This window comes from Vombatus ursinus, unplaced genomic scaffold, assembly GCF_900497805.2.
Source record: "Vombatus ursinus unplaced genomic scaffold, bare-nosed wombat genome assembly UNPS02014816.1, whole genome shotgun sequence".
In the NCBI taxonomy this organism is placed as follows: domain Eukaryota; kingdom Metazoa; phylum Chordata; class Mammalia; order Diprotodontia; family Vombatidae; genus Vombatus; species Vombatus ursinus.
The window spans coordinates 25,522,940-25,537,483 of record NW_020954594.1 but is presented as its reverse complement, the minus strand read 5'-3'; the positions used below and the strand labels follow the sequence as shown (position 1 = coordinate 25,537,483).

General features: G+C 37.1%; 1 protein-coding gene across 7 annotated transcripts in view; it reads left to right on the top strand.

Moving 5' to 3' along the window:
• The window catches only part of MGAT5 (alpha-1,6-mannosylglycoprotein 6-beta-N-acetylglucosaminyltransferase), a 371,902-nt gene that overhangs the window by 304,625 nt on the left and 52,733 nt on the right, over positions 1-14,544 (top strand). The gene's annotated exons all lie outside the window — the stretch shown is intronic.

Sequence of the window (14,544 nt, the reverse complement as noted above, 5' to 3'; positions counted from 1 at the left end):
TGAATATTTTTTTACTTTCTAGTTTGAGGTCTGTTCCTGTTTTTGGTTGTATCCCCAGAAGACACTGGTGCTAGTATGGGAATTTAACCATTCAAATTTTAGGATTTGAGACATCCCTAAAGCTACCTCAATGATTATCTGCCCGTATCCAGCGGCAACTCTTTTCTGAGAACGATTGTGTTTATAAGGTTCTTCAAGATATTTACATTTTAATTTTATTAAAGAAAACTTAAACCCTGGCCTGTGTGCTACCTTCCATATGCTTTACCAGCTGAACTACCCAAATAAGCAACTAGATAATGTCTCTGGTGATTAATTTCTTTCCTGGAAACAAACTGGCCCACAGTCATGCACATATGTTATCTAATGGCTTTGTGGCTAACTGAATTAATGGTGTGTGAAGATGACCTGAATAAATTTTAAATCCAAAGTATTGCAGATAATCATGGGCTGTTCCTGTGATAAATTTGGATCACACGTGTTTTTTTGTCTAGGCAGATATGGTAATATTTTGGTGGGGAGAAACTAAACTCGGAAGTCAAGGTTCAGAAATCCAGTCAAGGACATAGCAGCATTTTCTCTTTAAAATGCTGTGAGCTCTTTTTACTTGTGTCATAGGTCTTCCTTTTTATGTGCAGTGCAGGGATGTAGGGTGTGTCTTCACTTCCCTTTCATAGCATGACAGTTTCTAAATGGAGAACTTTATATGAACAGCACAGATGTGGTCTTAATATAATCTTTCCAGTAAGGACAGTAGATTTACCCCTCTGCCGCCTGCTCATCCATGGAGATGAAAGAAATGAAATCACTTTTCTGTTTGCCATGGATAACATTGTCATTCATCAAGAGCAAATGCCCCATTTGCAATGCTCTATTGTATCTTGACATCAGGATGGAATTGTGTTTAAATCCTGCTTTCTACATGTAATGGTATGACTCTCTTTTAACCTGTCTGAGCCTTAATTTCCTCATCTGTAAAATGAGGATATTAATACTTACACCAACTACCTTACAGGGTTATTGCAAAGAATGGAATTAGTTTATAAAACTGAAAGCTTTAGAAAAACTCAAGTTGTCAAGATGATCAGGGAGGCTGAGCTAGAGCTGTAGAATCTGGGCCCTGCTCTAAGAAATAGATGCCTATTTGTGAAAACTCACTTAAAAACAGGGATTTTAGGGAGAGGTCATTCACTAGTTTAGAAGATTCTCCATAGGATCCCTTCAGATAAATTGGGTTACTTATGTATGTCTAAACCCTTAGTGAGGGAGATTAGTTAACGACTTCTGTCCCTGGAGAAAGGATCTGGTTTATTTCACTTTTTCCAAGCTAGATGAATGTTTGAACTCCTCATTGGGTTTCGGCTCTATTTAGAGGTTTTCACATCTTCAACCTAATATGTTTTTAATATGCTGAAGTAAGGTGAGTCTGTCATTAATTCAGTAAGTATTTATTAAGTATCTACTATATGCTGTGTAGGTCTATGGGTTATACAAAGTATCTGGGTTGTGCTCTATCAGAACTTAGAATCTGGTTGATGAGACAAGCCAAATGTATGTGCAAATAATTACGTAACACTAGAAGACAGCATATGAAAAAATGACAATTTAGTCCAGACTGTAATTGCTGCAGAGATTGAAAGGGAAAAGATATTCCTCTGGGCAGATATGGTTGAAAAAGTCTTTATGGAGGAAATAGAATTGAAAGATAAATCCAGTTTGGAGCCATGAGTAGGGACAGAATCACCACCAAAAGCATAGACATGACAGTGTAGAAGTAGATAAAGCATTTTAATCAATCAATCAATAAACATCTATATTCTTATTGTGTGCCAGGTACTGTGCTAAGTGTTTGGAATTTAAATATGTCAAAAAATTAATAATTCTTACCCTCTAAGAATTTACATTCTAAAGGGGGAAGATATGAAATGAAAGGGAGCTGAAAAAGGCCGAGAGTGCTCTAAGGTAGAAAAGTTAGGAGCAAACCCAGGAAAGAAGTGAGCTTAGATGTCCAAGGAATGAGGGCGTGTGTATGTATGTGGGTGTAATGTAGAGGAACTAGGCAGACTGGAAAAATGAGTACATTTTGAAGTATTTAGAAATCAAGTTAAATAAAACTTTGAAGTGGCAAATAGAGGAGCTTGTGCTTTGCCCATTGAACAATTGGGAGACACTGAAGGAAAGTGTATGAGTGAGGCTAAAATCTGGATGTTACCTCCATGGAGGGCTATTTAGCGTATCTGGAAGGAATCTATCTAGAGAGATTCTGATGATGGTCTTCATTCAGTCTGGTAGTAGAGTTCTTGAGAGTTCGAAATAGAAGTTTTCATATCTCACCAGAAAGTCTGGGTTGGTTGGAAATTGCTGCTTGAGATATGAAGAGGGAATTGCTGAAAAGAATGGATAGCCCCAGGAATTTAGCTACAATTTTTTCCATAGGTTTAGTTTTTCTTGTTTTCGAATTGCCACTTCTAAATTAGGTATTTTAGCTGCTTTTATTTAGCAAATATATTTACTTGTAGCATTTTAAAGTTCTGAATCCTCTAGTTAAACTGAGTGCCCTAATTTTTACAGTGTGCATGTTTCCAAAAGGCAATAGTGTGACGAAATTTCAAGAGACCTGTGATTTATTGGGGGAAGGGGAGTGGAGAGCTCTTTTAAAACTAGCCCTTCATTCTATGACTAAGGGTTTATCTGTATGTCAGTTAAATTTCCCATCCAAAATCAGGTTACCAAAAAAAAAAAGAAAAGAAAACAATCAGATTATCAATCAACATACTTGAGTTTTCTTTTTCTCTGTATAAGATTGCAGAAAGCTTATGAATGGGTCTTTTAGCAAGTATGTTTTATTCTGACAGAGAATATAGGCAAAGATGAAGGGTCTTAGTTTTTTATTGTAGTTGTCATTGTTGTTTTAATATCCTGGTTTATCCATTGTCCTTTCCTCTGAGTGTGGTCCACAACACTACAAAAATGATATGTCAACATTTGTTATTCTGAGGGGAGATATTATGCACATTAGTGCAAACTGAACAAATCCATCATCATCACGCCGTATTTATTAGTGCGTATGGCACTGGGCTGTGTGCCTTGGAAAGCAAATGAAACAGATGTAGTCTTTGCACTTGAGAGGCTTAAAATGTGAAGTGGACAATAACATCTTGAGGAAGCATGCACCAGGATGCCCAGAACCACAAACAAATCTTACTACCCATTGAAAAGTAAACCAAAACACCAGTGAAAACATCCAATAATAAATTATTTACATTAATATGCATAGGAGCAGTTTAGCGAAAGGGCACTTGGCTTGGAGTCAGGGGAATGTGGGTTCTAGCCCTGGTTCTGCACCCATTAACTAGCCATGGGAGGTTGTGTAAATCATTGCATGTTGCAGGGCTTCAGTTCCCTCTTCCATAAGAGGAGTTGGTCTGGATGACCCCTGATTTTGGGCTGTTGATTTATCACTCTGCAATATTCCTGCTATATTGGAGCAAATTCAGATCCATGTTAATTTCTTGGTGAATTTGAATCTGTCAGTTAATAATCCCTTTCATTTGGAAATCACTATATACTTCTGAAGATTTCCATTTTCTCTTCTGGTCTCCATAATGATGCTGAGATAGTGGAAATATTTTGCTTTTCATTTGGCAGTCTTGGAAAACAGACTCAAGGTTAAGCGGCTGGCCTAGTGACATACTTATGTTCCTATTGGAGCAAAATTACAGATGCTTGAATTATTTAATTAAAATGAGACTAATTGCATCATTGATAAATGAAGATTAGGCAGTTTATAGAGCCCCAAGTTCTTGTATCTAATTGCTAGCATTTATATAGCTCGTTAAGATTTACAATCCGCTTTATAAAAATCTCATTTTATCCTCACAGTAACTCTTGGAGGTAGGTGCTATTATTATCCCCATTTTAGAGATGAGGAAAATGCAGTTGAGAGAGGTTAAGTTATTTGCCCAAGATCACATGAATGGTAAGTATCTAAGGCAGGATTTGAACTCTAGGTCCAGCACTTTGTGCCACCTAGTATATGAAACTCACTTTGGTTGCTGTTCTGTGAATAATTAAGCTTAACTTTTTTTATTTTATTAAATTTACCTATTTTATTTTAAGCTTATCTATTTTTTATTAAGAACAGATAATGAAATGTGAAGCATTCTGATGAAGGTAATTTTTTCCCATGTTCTTATGTAATATATTTACATATTCTTTGGTAAAATATTAGATATGCTCTTATAAGATAAACAAGTATTTTAGGAAGTTAATTTGGGCTTATAAAATATTTTTCATATTTTTTCTGCATAGTATTTAAAAGTATTGGTTTAAAATTTTTAGTGGGAGGTGAACTTTCTGAAATAGAAATAAACCTAAAAACCAAATGATGATTTAAGAAAAAGATCTACCAATGAAAATTGGTCATTTTTTTTTCTACAAGGAAAAAATTGAGGGCTACATAGGCACAGGATCTTACCAGTAATGTTTTTGCTGATACCAGTTTCTTTCCTATAGAATTTTATCTGCCACGGTTATTCCATTCAGTTTTACAAAGTGATATTTTCTCTTATAGTCAATATAAAAGAACTACAGAAGTATCTTTAATTCAACAATTAAACATTCAAGAACACTTAGATCTCTAAAACAGTTGATAAGAAAACTATAGGCAAATTTTTGTTCCATTAAATCCTAATGAAAAATTGCATAGCAGAATTTTTAAAAATAGAAATTAAATCCTTGAAAATATCACAATAGAAAAAAAGTCTTCTAAATGCATCCCTTTAATTTGAATTTTATATTGATATTAAAAATAAACAATTAAAATATTTATTTAAAAAATAAGTTATGATCAGAGCCAATACTAAGACCTAGATCTCTTACCTCTCCTAATTCAGTGTTCTTTCCCCAGTATAGGCCTATCAGCCTATATGCAAATGGGAAGGGAAAAGTAGTCTTACATCATAATAATCAGATTCACTTCAAGTAAGGGAGAGATTTCTTTAGCAACTTAATATTTGTCTTCAGTGCTTCAGCGATCCCTGATTTTGGTAATGTGGGTGCTCCCTCTTTCCTAGACATAGTCCACTATTCCTTCTGTTGAGGGGCATGGTGGTATAGAGAATAGAGCATTGGATTTGAAGTCAGGAAGTCCTGGCTTCTAATGTTGCCTTATTTATTTGCTAGCTGTGTAACCCTGAACAAGGTAATTAGTTTGAGCCTTAGTTTCTTCATCTGAAAAATGGAGGTGTTAATATTTGTGGCCCCTACCTCTTAGGCTTGTTGTGATGTTTAGGTGTGATTATTTATGTAAAGTACTTTGAGTACTTTAAAAAGCTACATAAAGGTAAGGTATTATGATGCTTATCCAGTCCAAATGAGTTGAAATTTTTTATAGATGTTATTATCTTAAATTTAGATCCCTGAAAGGGATTTTTAAGGTCCTTGAGTTCAACCCTCCCATTTTACAGATGAAGAAACTGAGGGCCAGAAAAATTAAGTAACTGTCACAGATGGGGGAGGATCACATAGCCTTTAAGTGTCTAAGGCAAGAATTGAAACCAAGTATTCCTGACTCCAAGTCCAAGGCTCTGTCTACTATGTAATACTGACTCTTATTGATAACTTAGTTTTTCCATCACCTTCACTTCAGCCATCCCTTGTTAGAAAGGGGGAAAAACAGTTCAGTAGAACCAAGCAATAACACCCACTAAATCTGACAGTGTATGCAATGATCCAACCCATAGTCTTTCACTTTCTGCCCTGAAGGAGAAGTACTCTATTTTCTCATTTTTTATCTGAGGCCAAGCTTCATCTCTAAAATTGCATGTTTTGTATTTCCTTCTTTCCATTTATATGGAAACTAGAACTCTATCCACTGAGAGTTCTTCACCTGTGAGTCAGAAAGTCCTGAGTTCAAATGTGACCTCAAAACATTTATTAGCTGTATGACCCTAGACAAGTCATTTAACATCCCTCTGCCTCAGTTTTTTCAACTGTAAAATGAGGATAATAATGACATCTACCTCCCAAGATTGATGTGAGGATCAAATGAGATAATATTTATGAAGCACTTGGAAGCCTTAAAGCACTATATAACTATTATTGTGCATCAGTTCATATAAGTCCTCCCATGCTGTTCTGAATTCTTTCTTTTCATTGGTTCTTATAGCACCATAATATTCTATTACATTGTTCAGTTTGCTTAGTCATTTCCCAAATTGAAACAATTCATCTCATTTTCTAGCTGAGAAAACTGAGGCCCAACCAGTTAGCTACAGAATGGGGATTCTTTCTCCCAGTCAGCCTTCCTGCTGTACCACTATTCTTGTCTTGAAGTCAGCGATATATTTTAATTCTAAGCCTCCAAACACAGATTTCAGAAAGGGTCCTCCTTTACCAGACCTTTTATGGAATCACCAATTAAAAAGATCTCTAGAAGAAAGGATCCATTCTCTTTAGGTGGTAGTTAAAGTCTCTGCTTACAACCCTGTTTTTAGGCAGCTATTTCTTGTTCTGGTAGAAATTGCTTTAATCATGATAGATCTTGTTTGTCATTTGGCTCCTCCCCCTCTGGGCTAATCGCTTCTCTATCTCTCTAGATAAAATCAGGTGTCTGATGCATACTTTTTTTCATTAAGTGTTAATGTAGGAGGACAGGGCTCTCTGGGATTTTGTCAGAGGAGATTGAGTCAGGTCAGGAAAACTCCCTAGCAGCTGGGTTCTGTTTTGTTTTTTACCTTATGACTAGTAGACTGCTCTTTTAGTCTAGGCCTATGTGCCAGGCGCCAGGAGAATGGCTGTTTGCAGGCATAGACAAATTTGCCTGTCCCCTATCTCCCTGCATAATAAAACATATGCTGGCAACATGTTTTCCATCTCCTCCATCCATTCTGGGAGACAGAACAGTTATTGCTGAATGTTGGAAAGAGGCACCTAACGTAAAGATCTTCAAAAACTCTTCAGTCATTTTGAAGCATTGCTGCTTACCACAAGCATAATCATGATTATAATGGAAGCTTCCTGGCATATTCAATTATGTATCATACTGCAAATCTGTAATCCTCTTGCAGGGAATTTTCAGCAATGGCCTGGGGCACCATTGCAAGCTGTGTTGTATGACCTTCCCACATTTTGTTGATTGCCCTATGGTTCTTAAAGAGATAGGTTTTATTTAGGTTCCAAAGAAAATAACCCCAAAAGCTGTATTTCAAAAAGAATGAGTTTTATAAATTCTGTGCAGTCAATTAAGCTCCACAATTGGGATGATTTTGATAGTGGTAACTGTTTTCTTGGTGACAGTGTGGTATACTAGATGATGTTTTTATAAATTAAAATTAATCTCCCAGGTTTTCTTTTTTCTCTTTCTTGTGAGAGCTCCAAAACTAAGTGATCCAGATGTGAAAACACTTGCTTTTGAGCTAGGTGCAGAGGGATTTTGCTTGTTGGTAGTCAGATGCTAACCATGGGGAAGTCTGGAACTGAGAATTTTTTTTTTCCTTTTTCCCTCTTGAATGAAAAGTTCAAGTTCAAGTCTTCAAAGCTATATCCCAACTCAGTTTGGTTTCTACCTTTTGGCCCATGACAATCCTAGAGATCATCCTACCCCAAACCTTACAAACTGTGATTCTGCAGAATCCATACATTTTCTTGAAAAGTCATCCTCCAGAACCCTTTGCTGCTGCTGCTGCTTCTCATTCTCCTTCTTCTCCTTCTCCTTCTTCTTCTTCGTCTTCTTCTTCTTGCAATATTTTAACATTCCTTTCCTAGATATATGCTAAATTGAATAAAAAAAAGTTTGCTGCTAGGACAACCAAATGGTGGCACAGACAGAGGTACTTAAAATCATAGAATATTAAAGATGGAGGAGACTTTAGGAATCATGTGGTCCAGTCTTCTCAATTTGAGAGAACTGAGAGGTCTAGAGAAGGGATGTGAATTTTTCTGTAGAGTTTCTAACTAAACACATAGTAACATAACAGTTTAGCCAAGTATATATACCTTGTTTGGGCCCCTAGGTGGCAGAGTGGATGGAGTGTTGGGCCTAGAGTCAGGAAGACCTGGGTTCAAATTTGACCTCAGACACTTTACTGGCTCTGTGATCCTGTGCAAGTCATTTAAACCTGTTTGCCTCAGTTTCCTCATCTGAAGAAGGAATGCCAAGAAAACCCCAAAGGGGGTTACAAAGAGTCAGACATAGCTGAAAAATGACTAAACCACAACAAATACATCATGTTTGCCTCTATAGGAAAACCTCATTTCATTCGTAGATCAACATTTAGATCAACTAAGTCACTTAACCTCTTTGACTTAGGTTTGCTGATTTTTAAAATATAGATAATGGTCCTTGTACTAACTATCCTACAGCATCATCCTTTGAATATTATCTAAATGGGAGTAACTGTTATTTTAACTTGTTATGCTCTGGGCTGGTTACTATGGCATTGAAGGCAGGTGGATGGAACCAGTTTTCTCTTGAATAATAACAGGTGGCATTTGTATAACCTCTAAAGTTCCTTGCATATCCAACAACAATAATACTTAGGGGCCCAAGGGACTGGAGCACTCAACCCACACCCTTTTCCTCTAAGGGAGCCCTCTGCTCTGCAGCCATGGATATGATCCAGTCTGGATATAATCACGAGGGAGTCAGGCTTCTAACGAGAGGAGCTCGTCCTCCCTTTGCCATGCTCTGATTCATTATATCTTCCACTTCTGGGGCAAACCTAGCTGAGGTTTAAAGCCTAGGTTTTTGCTTTTGTGGAAGGTCTCCAGAGAGTGGAACATAGATATTGGTACAGTATGGATCAGATATGGGACAGATATTTATTTCCTTTACCAAAAGAAACAATAAACCAAGAATAATTCATGATTGCAAATTTGACAGAAACAAATTTAAATAGTAATAACTTCTGTTACATTCTTCCAGGAGGTTGATACTTAAACCTCATTTTGCAGGACTGATGGGTAGGCATTTTATATTTCACCTCAACTGTACACTCTCTTCTTGTATGGTCTGTCTTCTGGCAAATCAGGCCAGGGTTTGGTCGCATCCTCTAGTTGTTTGACTGTAGAACAATTAAGCACTTACAATATTCCAGGTACTACACTAAGCACTACAGAGACAAAATAAAGCAAAAATACAACCCTTACCCTCAAGGATCTCTTCTTTGAATGAGTCAGACAACATGTAAATAACTGTGTACATACAAAATATATATGGTGTAAATATAAATTTGGTTCCACAGTCTGTGGATACAGAATACCACCAGGCAAAAAAGAAGCTGTTTTAGAACACAGAAAATTAAGCTCATTTTCATATTTTTTAAAAATCCTATCCTTAATGTGTTTTTGAAAGGCAAATGATGAAGCAGTGGATACAGTGGTAGGCCTGGAATCAGGAAGACCTGAGATCATATCTGACCCCAAATACTTATTAGCTTTGTGACCTTGGGCAAGTCACTCAACCCTGTTTGCCTCAGTTTCTTCATTTGTAAAATGAGTATTATAATAATAGCAACTATTTTATAGGAATCAAATGAAATAATCTTTGTAAAACATGTTTAGCACAGTGCCTAGCACATAGTAGGCACTTTATAAATTCTTATCCCCTTCTCTTCTCCTTTTAATATCTAATTTCATTAAAATATTAGAAGAAGAAAAATCTCTAGTATTAAAGATTACTCGTGAAATACCTTTTCACATCATAAGGACCACCAAAGTCCAGCAGAATAGCTTGAGAAATAATAGTGTATTAGAGCATTTGTCTAGCAGTCAGAACACATGAGTTCTAACTATGGCCCTGCTGCTAACCAGCTCTGTCACCTTGTCAAGCAGCATCACCTCTCCAAGTCTCAGTTCCTTGTATATAAAATGAGAAGGCTGAACTGGATGGATCCTCACCATCCTTTCCGGCTTCAAAATGATACGCTCTTGAGTCAGTCAGAATAAGTCAGATCTCTTTTCCATCTGATGGTCCTTCACAGATATAAGAAGGCTGCCATCCCAGGATATATATTTATTAGGGGGAACTTGAATATCATTGGGTTATGATAAAGTATTGAGTGCTATGAAGTTTACATCCACAGAGATTTCTCATGACCATGGGGGAAGACCAGATGGATACTCAGAGACATGGTTCATTTTGGTCCTTGAATAGATCCCAGCAGTAGAGCACTCCCTATGCACTTAAAAATGTGCAGAGATCATAGGCTCAAAGGATTTCAAGTTGGAAGAAATCTCAGGAGATTATCTAGTACAATTCCCAATTTTACAGAGGTAGAAACTGAAGCCCAGAGAAATAACTTGTCCTGAGTTCATTCCATGCAATGATTAGTAGAACTAAGACTCAAATCCAGGTCCTCTGACTCCAAATCTAGTGAGATGTATAATATAAGCAGATTAAAAAACTGAATGTTTCTAAATGCGTATAAAAGTAGCATTCACAAATGAAATTCTTAATATAAAAAGCTTGAGTGAATGAAGAAATGAGAAAAGAGCTATTCATTTTACATTCTCCCACTTCCCCCCCACCTTCTCCTCACACCAGTGATATTTCATATTATGTTGTTTTCCTAAAGCTCTCAATTCCAGCACTGAATATCTTACTACCAGTGTTGCAAATGTACTTGCCTCAAGCTATAATCATAAACAGCTAAAGAAAGAATGAAGCAGCAGAGGCTGTGTTCCTGTACTAAGTTCTCACCTTTTCCTTAGCCTTATTTGTTTAAATCTGGAAATGTACCTTTCCTGCTTTCATCGATTTAAATTTTAATGGTTGTTTTTAATGAGAATTTAAATTGAGCTGGGGACAAAAAAAAAAAGGAAACTCTTGGCATCCAAGAGAACCCTGCTTCTGCCCCCTCCTGTCTTAAATTTTATGTTTCTGCTGTTTTGTCAGTACATGTTTTTCTCTAATCCTCAGTGAAAGAGCCTCTTGGCTTCACTTTGGGAACAAGTTGGAGGACTGGGTAGCTAAAATACTAGCTTTGTAGATCTAGAAGGGGGGTCTTAGAGATCAGCTAGCATCATACCCTCTCATTACTCAAGTGAAACTGAGGCTCAGAGGAATAATGATCAGTCAATCAATAAACATTTATTAAGTGCCTACTATGTGCCAGGCACTGTGCTAAGCTGGGGATTCAAAAAGAGGCGAGAGATGAAAGAGGCAATGATTTAACCCAGTGAGTTAGTGGTAATCTGATCTAGAAAACAAGTGTTCTAACTCCTAACCCGATGCTGTTTTCACATTACAGTGCTAACTCTCTGTCTCTTGGACTAGAGAATATTCTGGAACTTCACAGTAAAAACATATTCTTAAGGTGCAGTTAGCAGAAAGCATGCCCCTGAAAGGTGGCTTTCAGGAATATGAGCTTGGCTCATTTATGGAGAGAGTTACCGCCAAAGCCTCCCACCCCCTGGCTGGCTCCACCTACCCAGCACACAAACCCTCCCTATTCTCCCTGCCCCACACCAAAGAAGAAACATATTATAATGTAAAATGGAAGTTATCATCCAGTATAAAATCTTAAGCTTTGGCCCTACTAATGGGAGTCAGGGCTGAAGAAGGAAAGTGCAGTGTAACCTGGAAGATCAAATCAGCAGCACCATATTAATGTAAAGATTAACTGCACAAAGCCAGCTCTCGAGGAAGAACTGCCTCTTTAAATTACACTGACTATAGAAATACCAAGACAATCTTGGAGGCTTTTTTAAGTCATTAGTCCTCAGAGCTGTTAGTGGAAGCTTTGCTATTCAGGATTTCTGGGGACTAGGAGGAGTTTGCATATGAATAAAAGAAGGTTTTAAATGTCACTTTTATTCAATATGAATTTGGCATAAATTTATATAAATTAATGGAATTATATATAGCCCTAATTTCTCCATGGTTCTCTGTAATAAAACTACAGTTCTATTTTTAAAATACCGTATTGATGCCTTTTTAAAATGACTGTCTTTTCCTAATACCACCCCACCAACAGAACCCTTTCTTATAACAAAGAAGCAGATTTAAGCAAAACAAAACAACATGTTCACCATATCTGACAGCATATGCTTTATTCCTCACTTGTAGCCTCTGCTGAGAAGAGGGAGGGAGGTTTCATAATCAGTCCTTTGGAGCCAAAATTGGTCACTTTCATTGATCTAAATTCTGATGTCTAATAGCATCATTTTCCTTTACATCATTTTGCTCACTGTTTATAGAACATGACATGAGAGAAGTTGTGAATTACATTTCTTTTTTCTATCCTGTAGTACTTTTGAGACATTTTTAAATGACCATTTTTTTTCTATCAGAGGCTAATGTTCATATGTGATTTTTCCTATTTGAACATCATGATAATAGCTAGCACTTATTTATATAGCATGTTCAGGTATGTAAAGCATTTTACATTTATCTGATCCTCAGAACAACCCTGAGTGAGAAGTGCTATTATGAACCACATTTTACAGACAAGGAAACTGAGGCTGAAAGGGGTTAAGTGACTTGGCCTGGATATCACACAGCTGAGAAATGTCTGAACCTTGATTTGAACTCAGGGCTTTACCACTCAAGTCTAGTGCTCTATCCACTGTGTAACTTGGCTGTCCAAAGATAGATTAATATAATAGGGCACTGGACTGGAAGCAAAGAGATGTGACAGCTAGTGCTGATTCTGCCATTAACCAGGCTTGAGTCCATGGGAAAAGCACTAGATTTCAGTTTCCTTAAGAGTGGAACTAAATTTTGATTCTATAAAACACAATGGAGTAGGTGGGGTTGTGGGAAGAACATTCAGGAGTGTGAAAGTGACTCTCTGCTGTCCAGTCACATGGATACTAATGGTCTCCTGGACTGCTTTTGGTTATTTTGGGTTTGTGGGTGGTTAGGGTGGAGAGTTTGGGACAAATATAATCCATGGACAGATCCACACTCTGCATGTATTGCCTTTGGACACCTGAGTGTCTGGGTTGGTTTTTTTTTTTCTCTCACTTTCAGAAGAATAGCCATATTCTATTCATAACCAGTTTGTTCTAGAAGGACTTGGGATGATATGGAATGAAAGATACCTTGAGAGGTCAGCTGTCTACCCTTCTGCCTTGAAAGTCAACTGGTCATTCCTCTCTAAACAGTGAGGGTCCAACTAGCTTCACCTTGAATCTTAACTGCCACCTCAGGAGAAGAATCACATTTTCCTCTTCTTGTCTGGGGTTTTTACGCCCTTTAACAACCAATCAATAAACATTTATTAAGTACCTCCTATGTGCCAGGCACTGTGCTAAGTGCTGTGGACTCAAAAAGAGGCAAAGGACGGTTCTTCCCTTCAGGGAGCTCACAATCTAATAGAGGCATTCACAACACTGATCTTGAAAGCTCCCTCAGCCCTTCTTGTTTCCTCTCCCAAAACCTGCTATTCTTGTGTTTGACTTGAGGGCTTGGGGACCAGGCTCAGAAAGAAAATTTGCCTTCCATTTTTTATGGAACAGCAAACCATTATAAGGCTTGCACCTTTATAAAATGAAGAGATAGGGGAGAATATCAAGCTCAAGCAGTAGATTTGGCAAGTACCAAGCAAACGTTAAGTGCTCAAGGAGGAAAACGGTAAAGTCCCACCCACAGAAAATTTTGACTTATAAAATCATTCTCAAAATATAGTGCCTACAAACACATGATACGCACACATATACATGTACCCATGTTTATATATTAAATATGTATAAACATACACATTTCATGTATTTTTAGGCATGCTATTTTTGTATTGTGTGTGTATAGTGTGTGTATGTGTGTATGTATAGATATATGTATATATACACATACATTTAGACACAAAATGCATACATATGTCAATTGCTTCTATAACTTTATATAACAGAGTGCTACATTTAAGCATTAAAAGAAATGTGCTTGCTTAATTTTTCTCCTTTTTTCTTACTTGAGTGTTGTAATTATCTCTACATTACCTTGGTTAATAAATAGGTATTGTCCAGGATCACTAGGTCTCCTTAATAGGCAGGCTGCCTTTTTGACAAGAGGAACTGAGCCATTCATCAAAGGATAGATTGGCAGGGACTGGGTGCTTGCTTTCCACAAGGACTCCTTGGCATCTCCAAATGTCTATTCCAGGCAGACTGAGTTTTCAGGGCTTTCCTTTCTCTTCCCCAAACTTCCTCCCCCACAATGAGGAAGAGCCAAAACTGATGTGTTGAGTTCTTGGTAATCACAAAACCAGGATGTTACTTCAAAAACAACTTGCCATAAGCCATTCATTTGGTATTCAGTAGCAAGTTACTACTGCTGCTGCATAACATTTTTTTTTCCTTTGCAGAACTGTATAACTACTATATGACTCTTTTGGCATTCAGTACCCAAGCCAGAATTTTTAAAAGAAAAAAAAAACTTAGGACTTGGATTTGTAAAGGTCTTTGCAAACCTTAAAATACTATATGAATCTTAGATTTTATTATTATCAGTATTATTTCTAAATTACTGTAAAGTTAAAAGCAGTGAGTTCCACAGTCTCTGGCTCTTCGAAGATAAGGTTGCTTTTTTTTTTCCTTTATAGT